The following is a 27,046-nucleotide window of genomic DNA, read 5'->3' on the forward strand; positions in this document are numbered from 1 at the left end:
GCAAAGGAGTAGAAAATGAATGTATACACTTGAACCGGAGTCGTTAACACCAAGGCTCCATTCAAGAGTGCCAGACACTGGATCCAACTTCTTGTTTCTTCTGAGACGTCAAGAAACTGGCACACCTTATCCAAGTACGTGGACATTTTCATGCACAGCGTTACAGGGCACTTACTTTCACTTGAGCGTGAGAACATAAACATAAGCTATTAACGCCGGAATGGAAATGTTGTTCATCCCCTACTTTCTGTCTCCAATTTCCAGCAAAGTGAAAAGAGTAAGAAGAAAATGACCCAATCTATAGCGAAATAGCCTCACACTGGAAATAGCTTTATTCTCCCAAAAAGGAAAAGACAGCGAGAGGCAGAATACTTTCTGCCCTCACAAAAATACTTTGGATAATCAGGAGGTCTGGTGTTAGGAAAAGGGTGGCAGTGCTTAAGAAATCTTACACACATGCACGCAGACACACATGCTTCTGGGGGAAAAAGTAACTTATTCAAGTTTTTTTTTTTTTTTTTTTATCAGTCAGGGCTTCTGACATCTGCTTCCTGAGTAAGTCATTAGCATATAGTGGCTCTGTTCTGGACATTTTAAAGGGGGATGGAGAGGAGAAGGTAAGGGACAGAAGTTCTAGAAACTGTCCCTTATAAGTTATAAGTAAGTTATAACTTGATTTCTATCACAATTAAAACAAAAGAAGCAAATTCTGGTGGTCAAAGAAAAAGATCAGGATGGTGATGTTTTTCTGCCAAAAACAAAATCAGTAAAATTGACTGGAAATTAGTTAAAACAGCAGAAAGCTGAAAAAAACACAACGGAGGGTGTCCTGCCATAATCTGGGATCATTTTTTCTCACTGTCACTTACCATATGCTCAAAGAGGGTGGCAAAGCAAATTGTCAACCACAGCAAGAACATGACAAGCCCCCTTCTGCTCTCTGCATCTGCAAACTGCTCCTTCAGTCTGTTCCACTGAGTTCGTAGTGCGGCTGCCCCAGGAACGTTGCAAGGGCCCAACTCACTTATGTGTATGTGACATTGTCAGGTTTTTTCCCAAATAGATAAAATATGACACAAATACGGCAATAACACATGTCACAATGGGTTACATATAAAACCGCTCCTGCAATGTTTTCCAAAGCTCAGTATCATTTCCCTGGCAAATAAGAGAAGGAAATAGATTTTTTAAAAATCTTGGCAAAAAAATGGCTGGTTGTGTTCTCTGTATTCAGAGGCGGCTCTATGTCAGGGTCTTTTGCTGACATGACTTACGATACTGTTTGGAGCATAAAAGGAGGAAGAGAAAAACCTCCGGAAGATTTGCTGGAGGCATTTAGGATGTCCACTGAATAAAGGTGAGTTGTTACAGCCTAAAACTTAATTCTATAGAGTTGGTTGGATGTTAAGCACACGGCCAAAAATAATGAAAAGGGAAGACAACCACGGTGACAGGTGATGCAGGAATGAATGGACCGAGAAAAACGACCAAGCATAAGCTGAGCCTCCACCAAGGCCCCAGCAAAGCAAGCACTGCCTTGAGAAATGGGATTTGGTGTCATCTATGCATGTATCCGACCATTATGTTAAGCGTCTGTCCAATTATCAGCAAACAAGTAAAAATGTAGAAAAGAACATTATAGACCATGCTTAGACATACACTAGATTTCTACAATATAATAGAGACATGTATAACATGAGGAAAGATACGATACTTTCTTTTTTAAAAAGCTTTTCTGGAGAGAGGCTGTCTCACTCAATATAGGCATCAAACATATTTGGGGAGGGACAGTGTAGTATGATGAGAGGAGCACTGGACATGGAGCCAATGGATCTCTTCCTTGCCTCAGCTCTTCCCCTTTCCAGCTAAGGGAAAAGCCACCTAACCTCTCTCTAGCCTGATTTTCTCCCTTACAAGATGATGGTAGAAATAATCTTTCCTCCCTGCCTCAGATGGTTATTGTGGCGAGCAAACGAGATCATGTGCACAGCCTTTATCCCCCTTTTCCCGAGGAACTCCATCCATGCCTAAGGCTCTAAGATCTTCAAATATCAACTGATATTCCAAAATTTGTTTATCTAATTGTGAGCTTTTTCCAAAATCTCAGAGCTCTATCTTTATCTGCTTCTGGATATCTTCACCTGGGGTGCCTCCAGCCACCTATGGCTCAATATGTCTGGTGGAAATGTTCCCTTTCTAACCCCGCAGAAACACACGTACTCATACACACCCCAGTTCTCCCTGCCACCTACCCAACACCTCTCACTCTCCGCACATGCCCACAACCACACCCATCACCATGTGGCACTGACCCTATGACCTAAGCATCTGTCACATCAGCTCCTTCTTTTCTAACCACACTGTCACTCGCCTAGTGGCTACAGCTCAGAACCAGTCTTCTCTCCGGTCTCTCTACGGCCTCTCACCCCCAGTTCCTTCTTAACGCCAAAAGGAACTTTTGCAAAGGATATCTGATCATATCACACCCTGAACAGAACTGTGCAATGACTTCCCATCGTCTTCGTAAAAGAGCTCAAATGCCTTAACTCGACCATGAATTCACCCCAGGTAGCATTTCCAACCTCATCTCCCCCACCCACATCCTGGCCCCTAGATGTTCTGTTCTAACCATACTAAACTATTTCTTTAAATCCACGAGACTTTCTTAAGCCTCTGTGTCTTTACCCTGCTCTCTGCCCAACCTGACACCTAGTGTCAGTGGAGGAACTGGTAGGAGCATGGGCTCAGGGTTTAAATGCCTGCATTCAGATTCTGTCTCTACTTTGGGTGTGTTATCTGTCTTGGTTCGGGTTCGCCGAGAAGCAGACCCCGAGACAGGGATTCAAGTGCGAGCGGTTTATCTGGAGGTTCAGAAAATGCCAGGAGGGGAGTAGGAAGTGAGAAAAGGAAGAGAGATCTCCCCAATAAAGAGAACATGATCAAGCCAGCTACATCTGTGGGTGGCGGACACGTCATCCCACAGGGAAACTGGCATATAACATTGTATAAGTTTAAGGTGTTCAACCTAATATAATGAGAAATGATTATCACAACAGGGTTAGTTAACATCTTCATCACCTCACATAACTACCTTTTTTTGTGTATGTGGTGAGAATATTTAAGATCTACTCTCTTAGTAACTGTCAACAATACAATACAATATTGTTAACTATAGTCACCGCGCTGCACGAGATCTAGAACTTGTTTATCTTATAACTAGAAGTTTATACCCTTTGACCAGTATCTCTCTATTCCCCCATCTCCTGAAAACCACCCTTCTGCTCTCTCTTTCTATAAGTTTGGCTTGTTTAGAGTCCACATAGAAGTGATGTCATACACTATTTGTCTTTCTTTGTCTGATTTATGTCACTTAGCATGATGCCCTCAAGGCCCATCCATGTTGTCACAAATGGCAGGATTTCCTCTTTTCTCATGGCTAAATTTTATTTATTTATTACATTATATATGTGTGTGTGTATATATATCTACATATATACACATCTATGTGTATGTATATACACAGGCATACATATATCTTTATCCACTCATCAATAGACAGATACTCAGGTTGTGTCAATATCATGGTCATTGTGAATAATGCTGCAATGAACATGGGACTGCAGATATCTCTCAGAGAGCCTCATTTCACTTCCTTTGTATATATACCCAGAAGTGGGATTGGTGGATGATACGGTAGTTCTATTTTTTAATTTTTTTAGGAACCTCCATAACGTTTTCCATAGTGGCTATAAGACACTCTCCTGGCTCCAAAAGTTCATTTCTACCATGGAATTTACTTTTGATTATATTTAATTATATTTTTATGTTGTTTTTGTTGTTTTACTAAGCAGTGCCTCAAGGGAAAGTCTTCTGCAATTTTGCGCCCAGCACCAAGTAAGCACTCAGTAAATATTTGTAGAATTGAACTGAACTAAGTTACCTTTCAATAAGACTTGTTTTCCTTTTATGTCAAAAAAAGAAAAGAAAGTGGGGAAAAAGTGATAGCCAGAAAAAATAAGGAAAAGAGGAGGGGGTGCCCATTCAAGATGCATTAATAATAGGGACTCAGTTAATATTTGCTGAATAAAGTGGTCAGTGACTATGAAATGAGTACCTGCTATGTATTGGGTATTATGCAAAGCACTTGAAGTACAACCATGATAAAACAAGGTCCCTGCTCACAAAAAGATTGCAGAGGGAATACGCAAACTAATGAATAAAAGGAATAGACACTATTGAGTTAAAGAACTTTGGGAAGAGAAAAGGCTAGCCAACAAATCGTCATTCGTCTAGGTTACTGCCCTTTAACCATATGCAAGGGCTCAACAGTCATGACCAAAACTGGCCTAGACACTGAAGCTCTGCGAACGTCTCTGGCGTCTTGCTGGCACAGCTTCCTGCTGAGGACTGAGTAATTCTAGTTCTGCGAGGTCAGCTCAACACATCCGATATACTACACAATGTGGGTCTAGAAAGGAGCTTGCTCCTCGTTGTTGCCTTCCACTGAATCACGTTGCTATACATCCGGTCTGGGCACAAAACGAAAGAAAAAAATGAACTCTTAGAAATGTGCGTGTTCTTAAAACTCCTCACGTACTGATATGGAGTATCTGTTAAGGACTTATTTAGTGAAACGAACTAAGGGAGAGGTCAGTATGTAGGGCGCGCTTCAAGCGGACAAGATGACCTGTTCTGTGGATACCATCAACATGTTTCCCAGCCACCCCTGTCATCATCCACTGGGCTACAGACACAGTGGCCATGATGGCAAGGATGGAAGTTACACGTGGGCTCAGCAACATGGACACGCATTCACTGAGGCTGATCTGGTTATAGCCGCTGCTTGAGTACCCAGTCCGCCAGCAGCAGAGACCAACAATGAAGCCCTGAAAAGGCACCATTCCCCAGAATGATCAACCGTCTAGCGGCTGGTTGATTGCATTGAACCACTTCCTTAACGGAAGGGGCAGCACCTTGTTCTTACTGAAACGGACTTATTCTAGATAAGGATTTGCCATCCCTGCATGCAATGCTTCTGCCAAAACTACCATCCTTGGACGTATAGAATGCCTTATCCACTATCATGTTATTCCACACAGTATTGCTTCTCATGAAGGAACTCGCTTCACAGCAAAAGAAGTTGAGCAATGGGCCCAGGATCATGGAGTTCACTGGTCTTACCATGTTGCCACCATCCTAGGGAATCGGGTTTGATAGACCAGTGGAATTGCCTTTTGAAGACTCAGTTACAATGATGCAATACCTTGCAGGGCTGGGCAAGATTCACCAGGAGGCTATATATGCTCTAATTTAGCATCCAGAATATGGTTCTATTTCTCCCAGAGCCAGGATTCATGGGTCCAGGAATTGAGAATTGGGAGTGGGAGTGGCATCGCTCACTATTAGCCCTAATCATCAACTACCAAAATGTTTGCTTCTTATTCCCATTACCTCCCATCCCCAGTAAACCTCTGCTCTGTTAGTCATGAGGTCCAAGTTTCACAAGGAGCAATGCTCTCACCAGTAAACACAACAATGATTTATTTGAAATGGAAGTTAAGACTGACACTCCGCTACTTGCTCCTTATGGCTCTGAATCAATAGGCAAAGAGAGCGTTGCTGTACTGGCTGGGGAGACTGATCCTAATTACCAAGGGGAAACTGACTTGCTACTACACAATGAGGGAAAAGAACAGTATGTCTGGAATATAGGAGCTCTCTTGGGGTGTCTCTTAGTACTATCATGCCCTCTGACTAGAATCAACGGAAAGATACAATAACCCAATTCAGGCAGGAATGCTAATGGCCCAGACACTTCAGCAATGAAATTTGGGTTACCAAAGAGATCAAATAAGCTGAGGTTCTTGTTGAGGGCAAAGAGAATGGGTAGCGGAAGAAGGTAGCTATAAATACCAGCTACAACTGCTTGACCAGTTGCAAAAATGAGGACTATAGTAATTATGGGTACTTCCTCCTTATTTTGTTATGAATGTTTGTATATATTTTAAACAAATATATTTGTTTTCACCCCTTTCTTATCCCCTTATCATCTAACCTAAGAAATACTAATTATAGGTAAGCTGACATCACAATAGTTAAGTTACAGAATATCAAGAATAAGGGTGAACATCAGCCAAGGACTTTGTGTCCTCTTCTGGGAAAGGGTTAGCGTGTTTTCACAGTATGCAGGGTAGTTATGTCACGTTAGGTGAAAGTATGACTTGACTATCGCCTTCATTTGAGGTAAGTATGGTTTAGGGAGATGTGTATAAGTGTTGAGATGACAAAATGTGGATTGAGTGTTTCAGTTTTATGTGCTGACTTGGCTAGGACACAGGCTCAGTTATCCAAACAAATCTAGGTGTTCTAGTTCAATTATTTGCAGGTGTGCTTAGTGTCTACAGTCAATTGACTCCAAGTCAGAGAGACTGTCCTAGATAATCCGAGTGGGCCTGATCCTGCAGTTGAATGGCCTTCAGAGCAGAACCAAGGTTTTCCTGAAGAAGACAAAATGCTGTCATGGCCGGCACCGTCAGCTCATGGCTGAGAGCTCCGGCTGGACCCTCCTGACAGTCTGCCCTACGTATATTTACCTTGTTTACGTGACTATCTCTGCAAAATGCCCAGGAAATTGGTATTGTTACATGCCTTCTGGGAAGAAATTCGGTAGCTGGAAGATAGGGAAGGGAAAGACATTTTTAAGCAGGTACCATTTAGTAACTGAGTTTTGAACCATTTGAAGTCATTACCTGTTCAAAACCTTTTTTTTACTTTAAAGAGATATAATTCCTTAAAAGAGTATAATTCTAATTCTCGCTGACTTTCTCTCCCTATTCAGGTCTTATCTGTGTCCACCCAGGTAGATTGACCTGGAACACAGTCACTTCTTAACACACAACTTTGAAGTGTGACTCAAAAACTGTCTACACCTTGAAAGGTGCAATGGACAACACAATTTTAAGACTTTGAAATTGTTCAGGAGAGTCTCTGTATTTGCCAAACTTTGGGGCCATGATCAGGATGAAGGAATTCATGAAAATAAACACCTACAGAGAGAATTTTTAGTTAACTCAGTGTTGTACATAAAAATATTGTGGAGATTCACTTTGAAATGGGCAAAACATCAAAGAAACAAGTGAGTACTGAATTGCAGCCCAACAGGGAGTCCCATTACACTACGTTACAGGGTAATCATTCATATCTAGTGTTTCCTGGGATTTGGGAATGTCATTTGAAGCCGTGTAATGTGATGGTGATGCATTGACCAGGACCAATTACTGCAGTGTGAAATGGCAGATGTTGTTATAAAAAAAAACAAACACAATATTCATATCAGACACCATTTCCAGCTCAGATCCTTACTATAATAGATGAAACTATAGGGAACTAACTCTCCATCAATACAACAGCAGGGGGAAAAAAAGCTAACATACAAATAATACAGAGGGAAACTAAGAAACAGCCCCATCACTGGCATGACACTGGGGTATCAGACTGTGAGTTTCTCCACTGACTTCATGCTTTCTTTGTCATTGATTTTATTGTAAGAAAAATGCTATATCTGTGAATTAAAGGGTGTGAAATAAGGAACTGAATAAACTAGCTTCTGGTGCTTCCAGAAAATAAAATTAGTTAAAATAAAATGCCATCACAAGCGTCCTTATAAGAGAGGTGGAGGGAATCTTGACACTGTACCTGGAGAAGGCCACGTGAGACAGGCAGAGGTTGGAGTTGCGTGGCCACAAGTCCAAGACTGCCAGCAGCCGCCAGGAGCCGGAAGAGGCAAGAAACAGGTTAAGCCCTGAAATCTCCAGTGGGAGTATTGCCCTGCTGACACTTTTATTTTGTCCCAGTGACACTGAATTTGAACTTTTGGCCTCCAGAACTGTGAGAGAATGTATTTCTGTTGTTTTAAGCCATCAAGTTTTTGGCCATGGGAAACTAATAATCATGCACATATTCATGGAGCACTTGTATAAAAAATTGTAAAACTCAAAGGCTTCTTTTAGGACTAGAGAGGTAGCCATGGTGTCATGGAAAGAATGGGGTCTTAAAGTTCAGAGACTTGAGCTGGTCACTAGCTACATGGCTTCAGGAAAACCTCATAAATGCTGAGTCTGTTCCCTTATCCATGAAACAGGGTCACAATACCTACTGTGGTAAGCGAAGCAATGGCCCCAGAGATGTCCATGTCCTAACTCCTGGAACCTATGCACATGCTACCATACGTGGTAAAGGGGACTTTGCAGAGGGGAGTAAATTGAGGGTCTTGAAATGGGATGATTTCTCCAGATTTTCCTGGTTGGCCCAGTATAATCACAAGGTCTCTTAGAAGAGGAAGGCAGAAGAGTCAGGGTGAGAAATATGTGGCAATGGAAACAGAGATCAGGGAGAGAAAGATTGAGCTTTGAAGATGCTGTGTTACCAGCTTTAAAAATGGAAGAATGGGCCCCAGCCGAGGAAGTCAGGCAGCCTCTGTCTAGGAGTGGGAAAAAGCAAGGAAGTGGATTCTCCCGTAGAGTGTCCCGAAGGAGGGGAGCCCCCACCAAAACCTTGATTTAGCCCAGTGAAACCCATTTCAGACTTCTGACCTCCAAAGTTGTAAGATATTCATGTTGTTTCAGGCCGGTGGACGTAGTAATTTGTCACAGCAGCGGTAGGAAACTTAATATACCAACCTATCAGAGTTGTTGTGAGAGTTAAAAGCATTCTTTTAACTAAGGTAATATTTATTATTAGAAGAGGCTATTTTTTTCAATATTCTGAGAAGTGACTCATCTATACATAAACTGTCTCTGGAAGCCAAAAATACTTCTATTCAACCGTTCAGATTTTCAAAAAAGTCTTAAGTACAGAGTTCATTTTTGTGCGTTCAGTTCTCCACGTGTGGAGTAGAACGCACCCCATATGTCCCCATAGGATTAAATACGTTTAAGAGAAAGCTTCTTCAATTTCCTGGCATCCTGACCTTGAAGTCCTTTTTCAGGGAGGGCCCTAAGCCAAGAAAACTGAATGACCTCAATGCATTTTTTTTTAGTTTTTATCAAAAGGGGACAGACCCAAAGCTTGTTTCTTTTTCTAGTGAAGGTTTGCCAGGTTTTCTCTGATTGTAAAAATTACCTTAGTTTTGTTCCAGAAGTCAATGTCTCAAACCCCATGCAAGTTCATGTGAACTCTAAACAGACGCAGTAAAATATCCATCTGACCTCTGCCTATACCTCTGCTTCCATTCCCCAGTCTCCTTGGCCAACAGCTCATTTCAGGCATCACTTGGCTTGTTTCCCACCTGGACCTCACAGTCAGTCATCAACTATGCCCTCACCCACCTTCCAGAACCCCTCTTCTCTAGACCCTCTGCTGTACCTTATTGCCAGTCCCAACTCTAGCTTAGCTCTCCCTCCCACCCTCCCTGCACCTTCTTTCTGCACAGGGAGCTTTGCCAATATTAGAGTCTCCTCACCAGCCTTTTGGACGCGTGGTCCACCACAAAATCATCCTGTCATCAGCCAGGCCTGAAGGGCTCAGCCGTTTATCTTGTGCTCATTCTTGACCAGCTTGCCGTAGCACGCACCGCGGCTCTGTTCCAACCTTTGTCCCTCTACTAAGCCGTTCAACATTCACTACATCTCCATTCTCTCAGCAAATAAATTTACCTGTGAGCTTCCCTCTAGGGTAATCTAGCAAGCTCTTTAGCATCCTTTTACTCTGCCTGAAAAGGCCTGCTTGGCCAATGCCCTCTGCCTTCATCACGTTGTCTTCAGTCCCCCCCCACACCTGCACTAACCATCCTTTATTCCAGCACCAATATTTTCCTTTACACTCGCTGCTTCACCTGGCCAATAAATATTCTCAAGTTTTCTTGTTCTTCGATCACTTTTTCTCCAGCTTCCTCAAAAATATTAAAATGTATGGCCTCTCTTTCTTTCTAACAACTCAAATTTATTGAATGCTTCTTGCGGGCCCAGGCTAAGTGATTATGTGCATTACCCCATTTATTCATCCTGAGGCAGGTACTGCCATTAGCTCATCTGAACCAACAAGAAAACTGCCTTGGAAAGTTGAAGTAACTCCTCGGAAACACGGCGCTGGTCGAAAGAGAATGCAGATTTGGACTTGGACTAGCTACCTGCAAATGTCTGTGCTTAACCACGCAGCTGTATTGCCTCCTCCCCTGATTGTCCTTTCCCTTTTCCACCTCTTGTGGTCTGACCCTGCTCTGCCCACTCTGCTCAAACCGCTCCCTGAGGGCCATTAATTCTCGATTCCAAAGATCAGTGGTTTTTTCCTGGTTCCCCTCAAAGTGGCCATCTTACTCTCTCCTGCCTTCAGGGACACCACGCTCTGCGCTTTCCTTCTCTGATCTCACTTACTCTGCCTCTGCTGGATCCTGGGCTGCTCAGGTCTGCTCCTGATTCTCTTCATGAATCTTTTTTTTCCTTAAGATTTTATTTATTTTTGAGAGAGAGAAAGAGCACGAGCAGGGGAGAGGGACAAAGAGAGAGGGAGAAGCAAGGCTCCCCGCTGAGCAGGGAGCCTGAGGCGGGACTCAATCCCAGGACCCTGAGATCATGACCTGAGCCAAAGGCAGACACTCAACCAAATGAGCCACCCAGGCACCCATCTTCTTGAGTCTTTATACTCTTAACCTTTGGCGGGCAGCCAGTTCCAAAGATTAACAAATCAGCCCTATTTGTAGGACTCCTTTTAGTCATTCGACAACAACTTTTTGAGGCCTTCCCCTTCTAGTCCTCAAATTTTTATTCTGAGAGACGCGGAAGCTCTTCCAGAACACGGCTACCGTGTGCCAACCCCCACCTGCTGAAGGCCCGCTAGCTAAATGCACTGTGACAGGCTTGATGGTCCTGAAAAGAAGATTTATGAAACACAGGCTCTGGGAAGGCTACTCACTTTCACACTTCCCATTGAGGAAGACACACTCTAAAACCTCTCTATTTGCAAAGTGGAAGGAAGATCATCAGCGCTTTTCAGCAGCATGTGGGAAGACTAGAGCGTGATTTATAAACAGCAACCACGTAAATCATAAAGGTAACAAACAAAGGACCACTAATGTTCAAACAGCAAATAAAGGGCTCCTTTTCAAGCTAATTAGTCTTTGTTAATCATAAGGTTACTTGTACAGTCTATGTTATTTCCTGTCTGGCTCCTCTTTCTGTTTGTATTCTGCTGAATGTGGTAGACATTCCGCATGCTTTCCCAGCTGAAGCAGACCTAGCTGAAACCTTTTCTGGCAAATGTTTCAGATCACACCCAATGAACTGACTCCAATAAATTGTATTAAGCCAAACTATAATGAGGTGACATTTATTTATTAAGTTGGTGAGTGGTTTTATCTGCTCATTTTTTACTAAGGGGCTTAATCTTCCTCTTCTGGTTCAAGAGAACACAGAACATACTCTTCTGAGATACAGACAGGAAAGGAACCCTCTGTGCATTATCTTAACAATGTTCTCAAAAGCATCCAGGCTTTTTTTTCCCTGGTGCATACGTCAACTGTCAGTGCGATGGCCACAGCTGTAGTGCTGGTGTTGGCCTTGGAAAGGGAACCAGGCGAAGGTCACAGGTATGCACATTCAAACTTTATCCATCCCATCCTTCCCCATCTTTGGTGATGCCCCCTTTGTCATCAAAATGTACTTTTTTACCTGTGTGTATTAGTAACCTTAATTTGCACAAAAAGACTTGCAGAAACCAACATGGCCACCAAACCTTCTCTTTTTTCACTATGGCTATGGGAATCATGGGGTGGAAGAATTCATAGTTAGGTAATTTTCCCACATATTCTCTAAATTGGAAATCAGCAAATTAAGGACACCTTCTGAAAGTTAATCTAATTAAATTGACATAATGGTGAGATACAGAAAGTCTCTTTGATCCTATAGAAAGACTCACTCTTCTAAAAATAGCAACTTTCTGGGGCGCCTGGGTGACTCAGTCAGTTAAGCATCGGACTTTTGGTTTAGGCTCAGGTCATGATCTCAGGGTCAGGAGATCAAGTCCTACATTGGGCTCTTCACTCAACTGGAGTCTGCTTGAGATTCTCTCCCTCTCCCTCTGCTCCTTCCCCCACGCATGAAAGCCCTCTCTCCGTGTATGTGCTTTCTCTCTCTCTCTCTCAAATAAATAAATAAAAACTTAAAAATAAAAATAAAAACAGCAACTTTCTTCATAGTAAGAACACATCTAAACAAAGAATGTACTAATAGAAGTCAGTGGCCAAAAGAAAAATGCAGGGTCCAGAAGGCAAACCTAGGAGCATGTGCCCAGGACTAGCCAGGAGAATAAATATGGCTCAGGCAGAATTCTAATATTCTAGACCTTGAAGAGACATTTACTATCTGCTTAGGATTCGAGGAAATTCAATTCCAGCATGACCCAACTGAGATGAACTCCAAGACCGTTGATCTGCCTGCTCCCCAAGCAAACTTTTCATTCAGTTTCTTTCCCAGCTACCTTGTAATAAAGAATGAGTGTGCCTTGCATTGAAGCATAAGAGCATCCCATTCCTACGAAGTATACCACTCCATGGTATACAAATAAGTTACCATTCTGGTTTATCCATTTTTCCACTTAGTCCCCTACTAATGTGGTTTTTATCTTTCTGGGGCAGGGAGAGAAGAATTGGTAAAAGTCCAGTTTCTGTAACTTCAAGACTGAGGTTCACAATCTGTGAGGCCTCTAAGGTGACCAGTTAGCTGTCCCTCCCCAGATCCCAGGCCACCTATTTTCCTCTTAAAAACACCAGCAATGGTCTCACCTATAAGAAACAATAAGCAAGTTTAGTAGGTGGCCATTACCTAATAAATGTAACAAAAAGCTATGGCTTTTTTTCAGTTAGAATGGCAAAAATTGACAAGGCAGGAAACAAATGTTGGAGAGGATGTGGAGAAAGGGGATCCCTCTTACACTGTTGGTGGGAGTGCAAGTTGGTTTAGCCACTTTGGAAAACAGTGTGGAGGTCCCTTAAAAAGTTAAAAATAGAGCTACCCTATGATCCAGCAATTGCACTACTGGGCATTTACCCCAAAGATACAGATGTAGCGAAAAGAAGGGCCATATGCACCCCAATGTTCATAGCAGCATTGTCCACAATTGCTAAATTGTGGAAGGAGCCGAGATACCCTTCAACAGATGAATGGATAAAGAAGATGTGGTCCATATATACAATGAAATATTACTCAGCTATCAGAAAGAATGACTATCCAACATTTGAAGCAGCATGGATGGGACTGGAGATGATAATGCTAAGTGAAATAAGTCAAGAGGAGAAAGACAATTATCATATGGTTTCACTCATTTATGGAACATAAGAAATAGGAAGATAGGTAGAAGAAGGAAGGAAAGAATGAAGGGGGGGTAAACAGAAGGGGAAATGAACCATGAGAGACTGTGGACGCTGGAAACAAACTGAGGGCTTCAGAGGGGAGGGGGTGGGGTATTGAGGTAGGTGATGGGTATTAAGGAGGGCACATATTGCATGGTGCACTGGGTGTTATACACAAATAATGAATCATGGACCATTACATCGAAAACTAAGGATATACTGTATGGTGACTAACATAACATAATAAAAATTATTATTAAAAAAAGCTATGGCTTTTTTTATACGAGCAATATCTAGTTATAAAATAAAATGGAAAAAAAATACCTTTCTCGGTGGCAAAAAAAGAAAAGCATACCATTTCTATGAAGAAAATAACAAAATTTAACCAAAGGACATAAAAGATTTTATTAGAGAGAGACCACATCCCTGAATGAAAAGATTTAATATTGTAAAGGAGTCTCAGTAAAACAATCTATGTATTTAATATAATTCCCATCAAACTTTTAAAAAATCTTTTGGAGAACCTGACAATATAATTCTGAGCTTCCTCTGAAAGAATAAACTAAAAATCTATTCAAGAGAAATTTGAAAAGAAATAATAGAGATGGCTGGCCCTCCCAGATACTAAAGATAAAGCAATTAACCAGCATAGCACCAGTACAGAAATAGGAAAAAATAATAACTGAAATAAGACAAAGTCGAGACACATCAAATCTTTGACAAAGATGGGATTTCAAATTAATGGAAAAATAAGAGCTATAACAAACAGCACTGGGATAACTAGCTATCAATTTTTGGAAAGGTAATACAGTTAAGTCACTGTTTCAAAACTTAAACCTAAATAAATTTTAAATGAATCAATGGTTTAAATGGAACCATAAAAGTATCTGAAGAAAATTGGTTTCTTTTTGATTTTATTGATGTAAAAACACTTAACATGTTACACTTTTAACAAAATTTTAAGGGTATAATTCATTATTGCAGACTATAGGTACGATAGACCTCTAGATTTATTCATCTTGCTTAACAGAAACTTTATGCCCATTGATTAGTAACTCTTTTTTTCCTTTACCTCTAGCCCCTTGCAACCACCATTTTACACTTCAATTCTATGAATGTGGCTATTTTAGGTACCTCATATAAGTAGAATCATGCAGTGTTTGTCTTTCTGTGAGGGGCTCATTTCCTTTAGCGTAATGTCCTCAAGGTTCATCCATGTTGCTGCATATTACAGAATGTCCTTTAAGGTTGAACAGTATTCTATTGTGTGTATGTACCACACTTCGTTTATCCACTCCTCTGTCAGTGCACGTATAGGTTGTTTCCACATCTTGGCTATTGGGAGTAACACTACGGTGAACATTCTATGCTATCTCTTCAAGATCCTGATTGCAATTCTTTTGGATAAATACCCAGAAATGAGGTTGCTGGACCACATGGTTGTGGCATTTCTGATTTCTTCATGAACCTCCACGTTGTTTCCCATGGTACTGCACCATTTTGCATTTCCACCAACAGTGTGCAAGGTTTCAACTTTTGCATATCATCTCCAACATTTGCTGTCTTTTGTTTGCTTGAAAATAGCTGTCTTGACAGATGTGAAGTGATATCTCATTGTGCTTTCAATTTGCATTTCCCTGAAATGGTTAGTGACACTGAGCATTTTTTCATACAGCCATTAGTCTTTTTTATGTCTTCTTTGGAGAAATGTGTCTAGTAAAGTCTTTACCCTATTTCTTCAATTGGGTTTTTAGGTTTTTCTGCTATTGAATTGTAGGAGTTCCTTGCATATTTTGGATATTAAACCCTTATCAGATATACGGTTTGAAATATTTTCACCCATTCCATAGGTTGTCTTTCCCCTCTGTTGGTTCCTTCCTTTGCTGTACAAAACAGTTTGGTTTGATTTAGTCCCACTTGCTTATCTTTGTTATTGTTGCCTGTGCTGTCAGCGTCGTGTCCATTAAATCATTGCCACAACCAACATCATGACCTGTTTCTCCTGTTTTCTTCTGGGAGTTTTACAACTTCAGGTCTCAAGTCTTTTAGCCAGTTTGAGTTGATTTGGTGCATGGTGTAAGATAAGGACCCAATCTCATTCCTTTCATGTGGATACCCAGTTTTTCCAGCACCATTTGTTGAATAGACCGTCCTTTCCCTACTGTGTATTCTTGGCACCCTTGTCAAAGTTACGCTGACCACATACATGTGGATTTATTTCTGGGCTCTCAGTTCTGTTCCACTGGTCTGTCTGTCTCTCTTTCTACCAGTACTACACTGTTTTGGCTAGTGAACTACGTTGTAATATATATTACAAGGTATTTTGCAATGTATTTTGAAATCAGGTGTGATGCCTCCAGCTTTATTCTTCTTTCAGGACTTGACTATCCATGATCTTTTGTGATTCCATATGAATTATAAAATTCTTTTTTCCATTTCTGTAAAGAATGTCATTAGGACTCTGATAAGGATTGCACTGAGTCTATAGATCACTTTAGGTAGCTTGGACATTTGGGCAATAATAAGTTTTCCAATCCCTAAATACAGGATTTCTTTCCATTTGTTTGTGCCTTCTTTAATTTCTTTAATCAATGTTGTGCAGTTTTCAGTATACACATCTATCATCCTAGTTTATTCCTAAGTAGTTTAAGGAATTTATTACTAGATTTTGGGGGTATTATTATAAATGAAAGTATTTTCTAATTTTTTTTTCAGATAGTTCATTGTTAGTATACAGAAATGCAACTGATTTTCACATGTTGATTTTGTATCTGCAAATTTACTGAGTTTGTTTATTAGTTCTAACAGTTTTTTGGTAGAATCTTTGGGGCTCTCTACATATAAGACCATGTTCTCTGCAAACAGACAATTTTATTTCTTCCCTTCTGATTTAGGTAACTTTTCTTTTTCTTGTCTAATTGTCCTGGCGAGGACTATGATTGGTATTAAATTGAATAGAAGTGATGAGAATGGACAACTTTGCCTTGTTCCTAATCCTAGAAGAAAAACTTTCAGTATTCACCATTGAGTATGATCTCAACTGTTAAGTTTTTCATACATGCCCTTATTTTTGTTAAGGCATTTCCTTCTATTTCTAGTTTGTTGAAAGTTGATATAATGAAAAGTGTTGAATTTTGACAAATGCTTTTTCTGTATCTTTCTTTAAAAGATTTTATTTATTTGAGAGAGAGAAAGTGAACGAAAGAGAGAGCAGGAGCAGGGGAAGGGACAGGAGGGGGAGGAGAAAGAGACTCCCACTGAGCAGGGAGCCCAATTCAGGTTCAAACCCAGGACCCTGGGATCTTGACCTGAGCCAAAGGCAGATGCTTAACCTACTGAGCCATCCAGGTGCCCCGAGATGGTCATGTGATTTTATCCCTTAGTGTATTAATGTGGTATATCACATTGATTGATTTTCATAAGTTGAAACATGCTTGCATCCCAGAGATAAAATCCCACTTGGTCATGGTGTATTTTCTTTTTAATGTGCCACTGGATTCCGTTCTCTAGCATTTTATTGAGGATTTTGCATCTATATTCAAGAATACTGACCTGTGTTATTTTTGTGGTGTCCTTGTCTGGCTGAGTATCAGAAGTAATGTTAGCCTTATAAAATGAGTTTAGGGCTGTTCCCTCCTCTTCAATTTTTTGGAAAATTTCAGAAGGATTGTTGTTAATTCTTCCTTAAATCTTTGGAAGAAATCATCGGGTCTGGGTTTTTCTATGTTGAGAGATTTTTGGTTACTGATTTAATCTCCATATTAGTTATGGGGCTGCTAGACTTTCTCTGTTTTCATGATTTAATATTGGTAGTTTGTGTATTTCTAGGAATTTATCCATTTCTCCTAGATTGTCCATTTTGTGGCATATAATTGTTCATTTAGTCTCATGATTTCTGTGGCAAAATTTATAACATCTCTTCTTTTTTTGTTGTTGTTTTTTTATTTCTGTGGCAACATTTTTAACAGGTTTTCTTTTATTTCTGATTTTATTTATTTGAGTCTTTTTTTTCTTAGTCTAAGTTTTGTCAATTCTGTGTCTTTTTTAAAAAAATCTTTTTACTATACCAACTTTTAAGTTTCATTGATTTGTCTTGATTGTTTCTTCATTTTCTATTTATTTCTGCTCTAATCTTTGTTATTCCCTTCCTTGTACTAACTTTGGTCTCAGTTTATTCTTCTATTTCTAGCTCTTTGAAGTGTAAAGTTGGGTTGTTTATCTGAGATCTTTCTCCCTTTTTTTGTAGTTGTTTATTGCTATGAACTGTACTCTTGGTACTGCTTTTTTTTTTTTCTTTTTTGCCCGTAACTTTTGGTATGTCGTGTTTTCATTTTCATTTGTCTCAAGGTATTTTCTAATTTCATTATTTATTTCTTCTTTGATCCAATAATTACTCAAGAGTATGTTTTTAATTTCTACATATTTGTGAATTTTCCAGTTTTCTTTCTGCTACTGATTTCTAGTTCCATTTTGGTCGGAAAGGATACTTGGTAAAATTCAGTCTTCTTAAACTTGTTAAGGCTTCTTTTTGGACTTCTGGGGAAGACGGCAGAGTGGTAGGTGGATCCTAAGCTCGCCTCCTTTCACAGATACCACTAGAAAACACCCACATCACTGTAAATAACCTAAACAATGATCCAAAGACTGGCAGAACAGACTCCACAGCTAAAAGAGAAGAAGCCACATCGAAGAGGGTAGGAAGGGCAGAGATGCATTCAAAGCTAAACAGACTTCTGAGACTGTCCATGAGGGAGGGACACTGTGGATGTGGAGAGAGGAAAGAAACAGACACACTAGGCACCCTGGGCACAGGGGAACCCATACAGTGAGGACAAATCCGTATAACATTTGGCTTTGTAAATCAGAAGGGCCTAATTTTGCAAAGTCTTACAATCCGTGGAGCTTAACCCCTGAAATTTTAAAAGTCAGCAGGCTTGGCTCAGAGTCAGGAGGACAATAGGAAACTGAGTCCTCACTCTTAGAGATAGCACAACAAACAGCCCCACTGAGATATAGCATAGAAGTAGCATTTTGAAAAATGCCTAGGGTACAGGGAAGATTTCTTTACTAATCTGAGAGCACGTGCTAGAGGGGAAGGGATCACTGGGAGACTTCTCCAAGAACAAAAGAACTGTCAGGCACTATTTTCGTCTCTGATCCCCCAGCCTAGATATACAGTCACCTGTGGGGACCAGTGCAGTACCAAAACTCTGCATCTAGTTTGATAACAGCACACCCTGCCCCTGGACATTTCTGCAGATCTGTTCCCTCCAAACTGGCCAGCCTCAGCAGGAATTCTGGGTAGCCGCAAGTCCCCTCCCACAGCATACTGGCATGGACCTTGCTGGCACTGGGCACCCCACACCTGAATCTGCCCCTCCAATATACTCTTGGCCAGAGCCCATCCAAAGTGGTGCATAAGCTGGGAAATGTGCAAGCAGCGCCAAGAGGGACCAGCACCACTGGAAAACAACTCATGCCCCAGCAATATAGAAAGATAATGACACACACCAGTCCAACTACAGTCCGAGCAATGGGTTGGGGACTAACATCTGGTCTGACTGCAGGCCCTGGCCACCAATGAAAGCCTCTCAGGGGGAAACACTGGGAAAGCACCCTGCAGTTCAGCATTACTGCATCTCTGGCAAATTCCTCCTCTGACTCAACTCAATCCCGAAGCAGCCCCAGACTAGCACACTAACAACAAAGGAACCAAGCCCTGCCCACAACAGGCAAAGAGAACTATTGTAGATGACTGGACTGACAAGGCAAACATACCTCAGCCACAACAGTAGGGTGCATGCAACACACACAGGAGACACACTTGAAGCACCAGGCTCTGGTGAGCAGGGAACATTGCATTGTAGGGCATCACAGGAGCTCTTCTTCATAACACCACTACTTTCAAGAGTAGAAGACTTAGTTAACTTCCCAAGCACACAGAAACAGACACAGAGGGGTAGACAAAATGAGGAAATAGAGGAATATGTCCCAAATGAAAGAATAGGACTGATCACAAGAGAGATAAAGGAAATGGAGATAAACAGTATGCCTGATAATTTAAAGTAATGGTCATCGGTGATGGGTAGTAAGGAGGGCACATATTGCATGGTGCACTGGGTGTTATACACAACTAATGAATCATCGAGCCTTACATCGAAAACCGGGGATGTACTGTATGGTGACTAACATAATATAATAAAAAATCATTATTAATAAAAAAAATAAATAAATAAATAAATAAAAATAAATAAAAAAAAAAAATAAAGTAATGGTCATAAAGATACTCCCTAGACTTGAGAAAAGAGTGGAAGACCTCAATGAGACCCTTAACAAAAAGATAGGAAACATAAAAAAAGAACCAATAGTTCTTTTCTTTTTTTTTTATTTTATTTTTTTTTAAAGATTTTATTTATTTATTTGACAGAGATAGAGACAGCCAGCGAGAGAGGGAACACAAGCAGGGGGAGGGGAGAGGAAGAAGCAGGCTCATAGCGGAGGAGCCTGATGTGGGGCTCGATCCCATAACGCCGGGATCACGCCCTGAGCCGAAGGCAGACGCTTAACCGCTGTGCCACCCAGGCGCCCCCAATAGTTCTTTTCTGAACCAAGAGTTCAATAATTAAAATTAAAAATATACTAGATGAATAAATAGTAGACTACAGGAAGCAAAAGAATGGGTCAGTGATCTGGAGAACAGAGTAATGGAAAGCAACCAAGCTGAACATGAGAAAGAAAAAAACATTTAAAAATGAAAATAGATTTAGGGAAATCAGCAATATCATCAAGCATAACAACATTTGCATTATAGGGATCCTAAAGCAGAAGAGAAAAAAGGGGACAGAAAAATTTATTTGAAAAAATAATAGCTAACACCTTCCCAAATCTGAGGACGAAATCAGAAATCCAGATCCAGAAGACGCAGGGAACCCCCAACACAATCAACACAAGAAGGTCTACACCAAGACATATAGTAATTAAAATGGCAAAAAGTAGTGATCAAGAGAGAATTTTAAAAGCAGCAAGAGCCAAGAAAACAGTTACATAAGGGAAACCCCATAAGGCTATCCCCTGAATTTTCAGCAGAAACTTTGCAGGCCAGAAGAGAGTCCCATGATAGATACAAAATGCTGGGGGGGAGGGGAAAACCAGAAGCCAAGAATACTCCATCCAGCAAGGCTATCATTCAGAATAGAATGAGAGATAAAGAGTACCCCAGACAAACAAAAGTTAAGGGAATTCATGACCACTAAACCAGCCCTACAAGAAATGTTAAAGGGGGGTCTTTGAGAGGGAAAGAAAGACCATAAATAGGAGTAAGAAAAGTATAAAAGTAGTAAAATTAAGTATATCTATAAAAATCAGTCAAAGGATAAACAAAATAAAAGGATGTAAAGTATGATACCATATACCTAAAACATGGGAGGGAGAGAAGTAAAGAATGTGTTCAAACTTAAGCAACCATCAACTTAAAATAGACTACTATATACATAAGATACTATATGTAAACCCAATAGTAACCACAAATCAAAAACTAGTCATTGATATGCAAAAAAACAAAGAGAAAGGAATCCAAGTATATCACCAAAGAAAGCCAGCACACTGTGAGAAAAGAGAGCAAGAGAAGAAAGGAACAGAAAAGAACTACAAAAACTACCACAAAACAAGTAACAAAATGGCAGTAAGTACATACTTATCAGTAATTACTTTCAATGTAAATGTACTACATACTACAGTCAAGACACAGGGCGATGGAATGAATAAAAAACAGGACCCATCTATATGCTGCCTACAAGAGACTCATTTCAGACCTAAAGACACATGTAGATTGAAAACGAAGGGATGGAAAAGCATTTATCATGCAAGTGGAAGTGAAAAGATAGAAGTATTGTTACCCTGTAGCACTCAGACCAAATAGACTTAAAAAAAAAAAAAGACTTTAACAAGAGACAAAGAAAGACACTATATAATCATAAAAAGAGCAACCCAACAAGAAAACACAACAATCATAAATATTTATATACCCAAAATGGGAGCACCCAAATACATAAAGCAGCTAATCAAAACATAAAGAAAGTAATCGGTAGCAATACAATAATTAAAGGGGACTTTAATACCCCACTTACATTAATGGATAGATCATCTAAACAGAAAATCAACAAGGAAACAGTGACTTTGAATGACACATTGGACCAGATGGATCTAACAGATAAATTCAGAACATTCCATCCTAAAACAGCAGAATATACATTCTTTTCAAGTGCACATGGAACATTCTCCAAAATAGATAACATGTCAGGCCACAAAACAAGACTCAACACACTTAAAAAGACTGAAGTCATACCATGCATCTTTTCTGACCACAATGCTATGAAACTAGAAGTCAACCACAAGAAAAATCTGGAAAGAAGACAAATACGTGGAGGTTAAATCACATGCTACTAAACAAGGAATGGGTCAACCAAGACACCAAAGAGGAAATTAAAAAAAATACATGAAGACAAATGAAAATGAACACTATGGTCCAAAATCTTTGGGATGCAGCAAAAGCTGTTGTAAGAGGGAAGTTTAGAGCAATAGAGGCCTACTTCAAAAGGCAAGAAAAATCTCAAATAAACAACCTACTTTTACACCTATAGGAGCTAGTAAAAGAAGAACAAACAAAACCCAAAACCAGCAGAAGGAAGGAAATGATAAAGATTAGAACAGAAATAAATGAAATACAAACTAAAAAAAAAAAAAAATCAATAGAACAAATCAATGAACCAGGAGTTGGTTCTTTGAAAAGATCAACAGAATTGATAAACCTCTAGCCAGATTCATCAAGAAAAAGAGAGGACTCAAATAAACAAAATCAGAGGTGAAAGAGGGGAAATAACAACTAACACCACAGAAATACATAGGATTATAAGAGAATATTATGAAAAATTATATGCTAACAAATTGGACAACCTAAAAGAAATGGATAAATTCTTAGAAACATACAACTTCCCTAAACTGAATCAGGAAGAAACAAAATTTGAAGAGACTGATGATTACCAGCAATGAAATTGAATTGGTAAACAAAAAACTCAAGAAACAAAAGTCTAGGATTAGATGGCTTCACAGATGAATCTATCAAATATTTAAAGAAGAGTTAATATCTATTCTTCTCAAACTATTCCAAAAAAATAGAAGAGGAAGGAAAGCTTCCAGATTTACTTTATGGGGCCAGTATTACACTGATACCAAAACCAGATAAAGATACTGCAAAAAAAAAAAGAGAGAGAGAGAGAGAGAATTAGGTCCAATATCTCTGAAGAACATGGACGCAAAAATCCTCAACAAAATATTAACAAACGAAATCCAACAATACATTAAAAGAATCATTCACCATGATCAAGTGGGATTTATTCCTGGGATACCAGAGTGGTTCAACTTTCACAAACCAATCAATGTGATACACCACATCAACAAGAGGAAGGATTAAAACCATATGATCGTTTCAATAGATGCAGAAAAAACCATTTGACAAAGTACAACATCCATTCATGATGTTGCCCTCAACAAAGTAGGGTTAGAGGGAACATACCTCAACATAATAAAGGCCATATATGAAAAACTCACAGCTAACATCATCCTCAATGGGGAAAAAGTGAGAGATTTTCCATTAATCAGGAAAAAGACAAGGATGTTCACTCTTGCCACTTTTATTCAACAAGGTAATGGAAGTCCTAGCCACTAGCAATCAAACAAGAAAAAAATAATAAAAGGCATCCAAATTGGTAAGGAAGAAGTAAAACTTCCACTATTTGTAGATGACATCATACTATATACTGAAAACCCTAACGACTTCACCAAAAAACTATTAGAACTGATAAATGAATTCAGTAAGGTCACAGGATACAAAATCAATATAGAGAAATCTGTTGCATTTCTATACACTAATAATGAAGTAGCAAAAAGAGAAATTAAGAAAACAATCCCATTTACAATTGCACCAAAAATAATAAAATAACTAAGAATAAACTTAACCAAGGAGGTGAAAAATCTGTACTCTGAACACCATAAAACAATGATGAAAGAAATTGAAGATGACACAAACAAATGGGAAGATATGTCATGCTCATAGAATGGAAAAACAAATATTGTTAAAATATCTATACTACCCAAAGCAATCTAAAGATTTGATGCAATCCTTATCAAAATACCAACAGCATTTTTCACAGAACTAGAACAAACAACGCTAAAATTTGTATGGAGTCACAAAAGACCCTGAATAGCCAAAACAATCTTGAAAAAGAACAAAACTGGAGGTATCACAATCTCAGATTTCAAGATTTACTACAAAGCTGTAGTCATCAAAACAGTGTGGTACTGGTACAAAAATAGATACATAGATCAATGAAACAGAATAGAGAGCTCAGAAATAAACCCATGCTTATATAATCAATTAATCCAGAACAAAGGAGGTAAGAATATACATTGGAGAGGGGGGTGGGAGAAAGGGATACGCTGGTGATGGGTATTAAAGAGGGCACGTATCGCATGGTGCACTGAATGTTATACGCAAGTAATGAATCATGGAACTTTACATCAAAAACTAGGGATGTACTGTATGGTGACTAACATAATATAATAAAAAATATTACTATAAAAAAAAGAATATACAATGGAGAAAAAGACAGTCTCTTCAAAAAATGGTGTTAGGAAACTAGATAGCTACACACAAAAGAATGAAACTGGAACACTTTCTTCCACCATACACAAAAATAAACTCAAAATGGATTAAGGACCTACATAAGAGGTCTGAAATCATGAAAATTCCAGAAGAGAGCACAGGCAGTAATTTCACTGACATCAACCATAGAAATATTTTTCTAGATATGTCTCCTGAGGCAAGGGAAATAAAAGCAAAAATAAACAATTGGGACTACATCAAAATAAAAACTTTGCACAGGAGAGGAAACAATTAACAAAACTAAAAGACAACCTACTGAATGAGAGAAGATATTTGCCAATGACATATCCAACAAAGGGCTAGTATCCAATATATAAAGAACTTATGTAACTCAATACCAAAAACCAAATAATCCTATTTAAAACGGGCAGGAGACTTGAACAGACATTTCTCCAAAGACATAGAGATAATCAACAGACACCTGAAAAAATGCTCAACGTCACTCATTATCAGGGAAATGCAAATCAAAACTACAATGAGATATCACCTCACATTTGTCAGAGTGGCTAAAATCAAAAACACACAAAAAAACAAGTGTTGGCAAGGATGTGGAGAAAAAGGAACCCTGTGCCCTGTTGGTGGGAATGCAAACTGGTGCAGCCACTGTGGAAAACAGTAAGGAGTTTGCTCAAAAAATTTAAAAGAGAACTACCATATGATCCATTAATTCTAATGGGTATTTACCCAAAGAATATGAAAACACTAATTGAAAGGGATATATGCATCCTATGTTTATTGCAGCATTATTTTCAATGGCCAAATTATGGAACCAGCCCAAGTGTTCATCAATAGATGAATGGATAATGAAGAAGTATATATATATATATATATGTACAATGGAATGTTACTCAGCCATTTGTAACAACATGGATGGATCTAGAGAGAATGAATGAAATCTTGCCATCTGTAACAACATGGATGGATCTAGAGAGTATAATGCTAAGGAAGTAAGTCAATCAGAGAAAGACATATACCAAATAATTTCACTCATATGTGGAACCTAAGGAGCAAAACAAAGAAAGAAAAAAGAGAAAATCCAAAAAACAGATTCTTAACTCTAGAGAGCAAAGTGATTGTTACCAGAGGAGAGGCAGGTGGGGGGATGGGTGAAAGAGTTCAAGGGAATTAAGAGTGTACTTACCAGGATGAGCACTGAGTAATGTATAGAATTGCTGAATCACTATATTATACAACTGAACCTAATGTAACACTGTATATTGACTATACTCGAATTAAAAATTTTTTAAGAAGACTTGTTTTTTGACCTCGCATGTGATCTTTCCTAGAGAAAGATTCATGTACATTTAAACAGGATGTGTACTATGATGCTGTTGGGTGGAATGCTCTGTATATGTTGTTAGGGCCATTTAGTTTACAGTGTTGTTCAAATCATCTCTTTCATTATTGATATTCTGTCTGGATGCTTTATCCTTTATTGAAAGTGAGGTATTGAATTCTTCTACTATTTTTGTATTGTTATTTCTCCCTTTGTTTCTGTCAATATTTACTTCATATATTTAGGTGTTCTGATATTGGGTGCAATATATGTTTATAATTATTATAACTTCCTGGTAGACTGACCCTTTCATCATTATATTTTTTCTGGTGACAAAAATGTACAATTATTAATTACTTGCTTAAACTTTTTCAGGAAAGAATACACAACAAGCCCCTCTGAGAGCTCACTCCATCTTTCATCACACCAACAGTCAATTCAGTCACCTTAACTCATGTGTCTCTTCTTTTAATTTAAGCCCTTCTCGCCGCTTCTGTCTTCTAGTGACATGAAATTCAACTGATCAGCCTCTTCATAAATACCCCTATTGAAGCCAGGGACCAAATCACCTCCTTGGGCCCACTTGATATCCCTTTCAAAAATAAAGCTCTGAGGTCAAATTAAAGGGTAACAATGAAAGGAGTTCTTCATTAACAATATGTAGAGACCAAGTCTATTTAACATTTACAATGTACTCGCCGTACATGAGCAGGACCCTATGCTCCTAACTTTAGAGTTCTAAGCCAGAGTTTATGAAATAATGTTCATGAATAAACTATGTGAAGTACACAGCAAGAATAGGCACTAAATGGCATTTACTGATTATTATTAACATCACGATATTACTTTTATTAATTCTCATTCCCAAGAATATCATCCTGAAGACCTGGCTTTATACGAACTAAGATTTCATTAAATATTTGGAGATAAAAGTTTGGAAAAGGAAAGAAATAATGGAAAAAGGAACAAGGGTTTTTTTCTTGTCTTACATATAAGCTTCCAAGGAAAGAAGTACTACCAAACACCATTTTGAGACCTCAGTCTTTAAAAGAAAGGGAATGTGACCCTCAAATCCAGAGTCCCTATACTATGTCCAAAAACATAAGTCTCATTGAAGGAGAAGTCAAACTTTAAGATGGTTGTACTCGGGAAAAATCATTTTAAATAGAGGATCAGAAATCAAGTTTATGTAATTTAAAGGATAATTTGTCTCACTTTTTTAGGGAAAGAGAAAATTAAATATGAAAAATGAAAACGGTTTTCCAAGTAGCCTCTCTTCTGATAGCATTTGAGTGTATTCTTAGCTAAGTGTATTCAGTTTGCATTGCTAGGTATAGTTCAGACTATGATAGAAAGTGATATAGTGGAGAATGTTCAAAAAGAACTATTCACTTCCGCTGAATTGTTATAAACTTGCTGGGCTTTTCCCATTCATAAATGCTAGATTTATGTAAAATGGATCTTACTGAGGGCTTTCTCTTCTGCTTGTATTTTGAATCCTGCTACCTAATTTGTTAACATATGGTCTGAGAGTTGGACAGTTCGTGCTTAGGAATTCAAATATATGTTAAGCATAAGAAAAACAGAATGGTTGTGATCTTGATGCAGAACATGTTGCCATCTATTGTTTGTCAGAGTAAAAGGGATGCAAATTTCAGAATCTAAATGAATAAGATGAATTCGTATCTGGGTGGCATTTGTCTCAGAA

The sequence above is a fragment of the Ursus americanus genome, chromosome 4 (genome assembly GCF_024610735.1).
Source record: "Ursus americanus isolate L20-20 chromosome 4, mUrsAme1.1.p, whole genome shotgun sequence".
NCBI classification, from domain to species: domain Eukaryota; kingdom Metazoa; phylum Chordata; class Mammalia; order Carnivora; family Ursidae; genus Ursus; species Ursus americanus.